We start from the raw sequence: 7,572 nt of genomic DNA, 5'->3' as shown, positions 1-7,572 counted from the left end.
GAGAGAGCATGGATGCTGAACAAAGGGTCTTTACTGAGCTCCCATAAAGGCCTGATTCACATCCGTTCCATGTCTGTCTATATATAGAGCACTCAGAAACAGTAACACAGTACTCTGTCCCGTCAGCTAAACATGGCTAAGTGTTTCTGACTGCACACATGACTTGGATGTTTTTTGTAACATTTTAGTTTAACAATTACATTATTGTATAAGGAAAAGTAGATAAAAATGCTTAAAAATGCTGCTTATGCTTGAGTGTGCTTTAGAGGGAGTGCTCTAGCAGTAACTGTTGTTACTAATGTTGTTATTGTAGCAGTAGAGTGCTGCAGTGATTATGTACTTTTGTAGGCCAGCCCAGAAATTCGCATCACTCTGATTCCCTTGACAAAAACCCAATTTTTCCATTGGCTTTTGGATTATTGCAGACAATAAGCTCTGTGACCAACAAATGTTTTTGATCCTTATACATTTTGTTCATCATGATAACCTTTACAAATGAACACAACTGATGAATTCTGAAGCCTAAATACAGTCACCAGAAGTAAAAAGCTAAATGTCAGCTATAAACAAACTACACTAAGGTCACATGACTTCAACGCTACCATCGCTAAGCTTCTGACAACTCTTTCAGTCGTTCTGTAAAAAGCATTTTCCTGAAAGTTTGAGTTACAATAATTAGCAAGAGTGCAAGTATAAACACAACAAGACTGCCGACTCATGAATAGATGAGTTTTTTTGCATTCTTAAATTACCCACTTTCATTTTTTTTAAATTAAAAATAACTATTGTTTTATTAATTATATAATATAAAATCCTGTACATTGACACTGGTGTGGATCCAGCATCATGCAAATAATGCAAACATTTTTTATCACTGATGCCATTGTTGAAATGTGCTATTAGTCTTGATTGATTTATTCAACAAGCAAAAGTCTCTAGATATGGGGGTTTCCCCATTCTCATTTTTCCCAAATGTTAGTATTTGGTCAGGTGATCGCACTATGGCGGCACCCATATGAGATGACCTTATCTCCATTAAAGAGATGTAAAATAAAACCACTTTTATTAGCCTACTAATATGACTAGAGTCTTCATCTACATAATTATAAACATGCTGTGTTGGTGACATTGATTTCAAATGAATTCTAAACGCTCTTGTCTGAATTTCAGCGCCGTTATTATTACACACTTGTGCACTGCTAGCACCTTCTTCACACTACTGTCATGGCTGCCAACGTTTTTCAAGGACACCTTCCCTGATGCCAAGGTAAACTGAACTACGCTCTTTCAAACAGTGTGCGAGAACACGATCTGTGTCAAAGCAAAAAAATATCAGTCTGTATACTGAGATTACTGTCTCCAGTAATTAATTTCTGTGAAGGAGAGAGAGCTGGTCATGTTAGTATGATGCTGTTGTGGTTGAACTCCAGCAGGGGGCTCCACATCGCATCACATCAGAGTGTGTGTTTGATTCCTATTCGCAAAAGTGTATATCACATGCATTGGACTCGCCTATTCATTGCCTGTTCCTGTGTATGTCTGCATGTGTTTTTCCTCAGGGTTGGGTGTTTAACGTGATCCCATGGTTTGTGGCCATCCCTTCTTCCCTGTTTAGTGGCTGCCTTTCAGACCATCTAATCAGTCAGGGTACGAAACCGCACATACTACACAAATACACTCGCCGTTTCTTGTTCAAAGATATGAGTTTGTATGTTCCTCATGGTCATGTCTTTTTGGTAGACAATTAGAAAGGCAATGAAATATTCCCTGTTCCTTAGTGTAATCTCTGTAATCATTGTTCTGTCGGGACTTTGCTCTTTCCCACCACCAATGTTACGAGTCTGTTTGAGTTTTACGGTGTTGTAAATGTCAAGTCTACATGATTGCAATTGACTTCTAAAACTGTTAAATGTTCCTCAGCTGCCACACTAATACTCTCGCTCCTTTCTTTGTCTTTTAAAGGTTTTGATACTGCGTCAGTTAGAAAGCTCATGCAGGTATGTTTGAAATATACACTCTCTTATGTGCACCAAGGCTGCATTAATTTGATCAAAAATACAGTTGCGCTTTGGAATATTACAATATTATATTTGAATTTATTCATTCATTGCAAAGCTAAATTTTCAGCATCATTACTCCAGTCTTCAGTGTCACATGATCCTTCAGAAATCATTCTAATATGCTGATTTGCTGCTCAAGAAATATTTCTTATTATCAACAACAGTTGTGCTGCTTAAAAGTTTTGTAGAAACTGTGATATATTTTCCGGATTCTTTTAGAAAGTCCAAAACAGCAGCATTTATTTGAAATGGAAATCTTTTGTAACAATAGATGTCTTTACTGTCACTTGTGATCTATTTAATGCATCCTTGCTGTATAAAAGTATTAATTTCTTTCAAAATCTGTGAATATATTATGTATGATTGTGTTTTTCAGTTCTTCTCTATGGGCGTCTCCAGTGTGTTTACTCGTTCCTGTGTGGGACCACTACCTTCCCCACAGCTGTGGCTTTCGTGTCTGCTACTATGGGCCTCACCACATTCAGCCATAGGTAATGTCACTCACTGCTTACTCATGCATTGAAAAAAAAACAAAAAACAACCAAACAAACAGTAGAGCATGGTGCTAGGTGCAAGGTCATGGCTTGATTTCCAGGTCATGCAAGCTCTGATAAGATGTATGTAAAAGTGTCTGCCAAATGCATGAATGTAAATGTGACAATGTAATTGTCTCTCTCTAGTGGGGTTTCAGTGAATGTTCAGGATCTCGCTCCATCCTGTGCGGGGGCTCTGTTTGGTATGTAGCATACTCTCTACTTTAACCCAAACTGCGATTGCACACTTAAGGCTAACTATATTAGCTTTTACACCAGTGGACAATAACATTGTTTATTAAAAGTGCATGCATCAGTAGGAAGGTTATTTTTGATTGGCTGTCAATGGCTTTAATTGTTCATCAGCTGAAAAAAAAGCTCTGAAAGTGATTTGTAGCCAGGGTTTTATTAGTATCATTAATACTTTTTATAGTTTTTATTAATAATTTGAAGTAGTTTTTATATTTTCTGTTTTCATTTTAATTTTAGTTTTCTAAATTAGATTTAGTCATTTTTTGTGTTTTTGACTTTGTATTAGTCTGTTTATTTTTTTATTTTATTTTTTTGACAGTACTTAAACTTTTTTCTAAGTTTCATTTTTTTCTTTTTAATATTTTATTTTCAAGTAGGATTTTTAATTTTTTAATAGTTTTAGTTAACGTTCCTCTATCTCATTATCGTTGTAGCTGCGGTGTGGACAATTTTTTCAAACTTTGTAGTTATTGTTAGAATTATCATTTTTGGTGTGCATAGATTTATTGTAATTTTACAATGAACAATATGACTGTCTTTTATAAATCTGTAACTTTTTTTTCTTTCAGGAGTAATGAATACCTGTGGAGCATTTACAGGTAAGAATAGTATAAAACATTGATATTTTATAAATGTAAATTTGATATTAATCATTTCAAATGAAATAACAAGCACTCAAGCTCAGTTTTTAAGAGGATTGCTAGTGTGCTGTATGTGTTTATGCTGTTGTGTGTGTGTGTGTGTGTGTGTGTGTGTGTGTGTGTGTGTGTGTGTGTTTGTTAGGGGTCATCATGGTGTATTTCTCTGGGTATCTGATCGAGGCCACTGGCTCCTGGGCGTCAGTTTTTGGGCTCATCACTGTAGTGAACCTGCTGGGTTTAGGAACATTTTTAAGCTTCGCAGAAGCTCGCAGAGTGGACATAGATCTAGCGAAGGGCCGTTACCACAGCATCCACATCTGAGAGCACAGATGACGGGAGCAGAGCAGCAGAAATGACAGACTCTGACAGAAACCTTTCTGAAGAGGGACATACTCAGCAGTCACTGGTTTCTTCATTATGGTTCTTCAGAGACTGTTTGGCTTTTCTTTGGCTGAAGAGAATTTAGGAGAAGCTGTAGGATATCTGTTAAAGATCACTAGGAGCCACAGTATGAAGTGTGTTACTGAATATTTTGCGTTCATTCATTTCTATTTCACCCTGTAGCATTTGTGTTGGTTTATGGTAGCAGTTGCTTTAATATCATCATTACTGCGACCAAAGCAGTTCAAAAACCTGCAATACACCGTCCATTTAATCAGATGAAGACCAAAAGCTAGAGTTCGAGTGTCCCACAAGACCCTGAACGTTATATCTAACTGGTAATTATTTGACCACAAATATTTCAATTCAATTCATGCAACTTGATTATTTAACCTGTTAGTGTATAATGTACCATAAATCAAAAACTAAAGCATATTTCTGGTCACAAAAGTGCTGTAAATCTTCTATTTCTCAGCTGTCACTGCTTTGAGGAGTAAAATAAAATGTTACTGCTTAGTTACTTTAAAGAAACTGAAGGAAAAGCAAGGCCTAGGAAGGCTTAGCTGCGCTTTAATGGTTCTTATGTCAGTGTGCATTAAAACAGGCAACACATTTCTGCTGTTATTGCAGGCCTATTGCTAGGGAAGATCATGACAGATTTGCAAAGAAACAAAAAAAGACTTGAATTATTATATAACACTGTTCTCTGCATGGAACTCAAGGAAATTGTATTTTTCCCAGTACATTAGTACATAAAATCATAAGAAATATGTTCACAAAGGTTATTTGTGTATACATAGATTAGATATCACTGTGTGTAATATATGCAGTAGACAATATTTCAGAATACTTTTATATTTGATTTATATCTGATTTAGAGATTAGATTGAAAATGCTTATATGATCTTTGCTTTCTTAATTCATATTGTATTTTTTTCTGGATTCTGATCTGTCGTGTGTGTTCTTGTTTTGACTGCAGCTTTATAGAAATGCCATCTCTCATAAATATTGTTCCGTTCTATTTAATGCTGTTTAATTTGATCTTTAAAGTGTTATTGGTTTACAATAGACTGTTCTGCATAACTGGATTATGATTGTGGGGTTTGTTCCATTATCACAGCTGACAATAACTTGCATTAGTGTAGCGAAGAAGAAATTTTGCATATTTATTATGCTTGCGTCATTCCTTATAATTATTTCACTCAAGACTAGTAAACACGATAGATGATCTGTGAATTAATGCAGTGTCATAGCATCCTGAATTGAGGATGAAAGATATGTTTCACAGAAAACTGAATCAATACATATTGCGATCTTATTTTCAAGACAAATGTCACATTAAAAAGAAATGTAAACAGTGTAAATGTAGTATTCTGTATTTGTAAGCATATTTTGCTGAAATATAAAACTATATTTTAATCAAGTGGAAAATGTTTTGTGTTTTAATTTACACCTCCAACAGAGTGAGCCAAGAGATGATGTTTATGCGCACATGTGTGTAAACAATTGTTTACAATGTTACATACTCCTGCCATTTTTGTTTTACATTTTAATTTTAGTTTTACCCTTGTCCCAAATGTTTTAAAATGTGAAAATCCATAGTTGTTTTGTTTTGTGTATTTATTTAACTATGATAATTACAACAAAGAGCCTAAAAACTTTTTTTTTCACTAAAACTATGAAAAAGTCATCATTAAATCATTTTTTAATATTGTCTGAAATGTTTTTAGAATACGTTTTAAGTAAGTTATTATTGTTATTTAGTTGTGCCATAAATTCCACAATGACTAGCTAAACTATTGGCTAACAAAAATGTATCATACTTGTTTACCAAGAAGACAACAGTGTCAGTTAAGAGCTTGAGAGGAAATCTGAGATAAAAATAAAGAAAATCAAGGTAAATAATGGAAGCCCATTTTAGCTACATAAGAAAATATCATACTTAAGTAAATCATAATTATGACATTAAATAGTAGGCCTATAGAAATTGAGGTAGTCAAAATTATGTTTTACTGAAAACCGAACCAATCCATATTGCTTGTAAAACAATCTAAATGATGTATTCTGTATTTGTAAGTGTATTTTGCTGAAATATAAAAGTATGTTTTCAAGGGAAATGTGTTTACCACACCTTCTTCAGAGTGATCCAAGACATATTAAAGTTGCACTGAGAGCCACACCACCAGGGGGCAGCAGAGTCCAGAAAATAGTGTGGCGTAGTAGGCCTACCTCACTTAAAGGTTTACAGTCAGCTAACTGTGTCTGGCACAGAGATTTAAATGCTGAAAAGAGGCCTTTTATGCGCGTAATTGAAAGTGTGAGGGTGGGCATATGTGTGCGTTTAACTGGAGTGTCATGGCTAGCACCTCCCGACTGTTTGGAGCATCATTACACCTCAGTTTCCAGTCTGGAAACTTCACCAACCATCAACTTCCACACAGCCTCTTTAGTATACTTCAGTTCTGATCATCTACATATATTAAAAGACACTTTCACGGAGCTCATTATTCCGAGCAGCCAAAATGTATGCCTGCAAGTAGCCTGTATTGGAAAGCCTAGTGCGCTAATGAATCTTGTAGAGCCATATTGCGGCAAATAGGCGTTCACACTGTTGTCGTAATTCCAGAGCTATATCAGCATGGATGGACATGCAGGTCTTCCTCTGCTTCTGTCGCAGATATATGGGATGGCACCATATGGCAGGTCGCTGCGTGCCATGCTGGTGAGTTGGCAATGTGTGCGTGTGCCAGGCATCCGTCACCCCTCTCACGGGACTCTCTCAGGTTACCATAGAGACAGATGGCGATGCCGCTTACCGTGGCGGTGGGATTTGGGGTGAGATCAGGGGCCTGGGGCAAAGTGGGCGACACTGTGTCACACCTGAAGATGAGAGGTGCTCCATGCGGCTCCAGGAAGGATCTGTAGGTTTAAGAGAACAGATATTTAGATTTCATGTTAGGTTCATTTTATTTGGTAATAGTTAATCTAATATATCTACAAGTTCTCAGTACAAAATACTGTATTTGTGGAACGTGCCATTCAGTAATTCAGGTCACCGAATGTTTAATAACGAAAAGAGCATTTAGTTACTGTCGCACCAGTATTCATTGGGTATTTCCTCACTTTGAAGCACATATTTGTGTAAAAGACTGTAGTACTCTGAGAGTACTGCAGAGAATAATGTCCTCAGGCTCTGAGAGTCTGATCCGGTTAATGTCCAGATCATTTGAGTGATGGGTGACAACATCCAGATCTCTGCTGATGTGTGGATGCATGTTTGTTTGTGTGTGTGTGCGTATGTGCAGACAATAGTTCACAGTGTTGCATTCTCCTGCCATTTTACAGATGAAATTTTTATTGTTTTATCCTTGTCACACAATGAAAATCCATAGTACAAATATTATTACAAATAATTTTGTTATATATTTTATAACATAGTTGAGAACTATCCTTAAAAAAAGTTAATGATAAAAAAAATCCTGAAACCTAAAAATTGATTGGTGATTTAAATAAAATTCCCATTGTTTTTGCCTTTTCATGTCTACTCTTGTCATTTTATTTTTAGAAAAACTGAGTCCTGGTGTCCTTTACAGAGGACATAGCATAACTTATGAATAAAATATAATTTTTCAAAAATGTTATTTTACCATTTTTTTCTTATGCTCTAAACAATGTAATGACATGAAAAAATACTAAATTCACAAA

At 35.7% G+C, this 7,572-nt stretch overlaps 1 pseudogene; it reads left to right on the top strand.

Annotated features, from left to right (window-relative positions):
• The window catches only part of LOC107672056 (solute carrier family 17 member 9-like), a 13,185-nt pseudogene extending 9,259 nt beyond the window's left edge, over nt 1-3,926 (top strand).
• The last annotated feature ends 3,646 nt before the right edge of the window (nt 3,927-7,572 follow it).

The sequence above is a fragment of the Sinocyclocheilus anshuiensis genome, unplaced genomic scaffold, assembly GCF_001515605.1.
Source record: "Sinocyclocheilus anshuiensis isolate Anshui unplaced genomic scaffold, SAMN03320099.WGS_v1.1 scaffold1053, whole genome shotgun sequence".
Classification (NCBI taxonomy): domain Eukaryota; kingdom Metazoa; phylum Chordata; class Actinopteri; order Cypriniformes; family Cyprinidae; genus Sinocyclocheilus; species Sinocyclocheilus anshuiensis.
The sequence above is the reverse complement of the archived record's forward strand: the minus strand, read 5'-3'. Positions and strand labels throughout refer to the sequence as shown.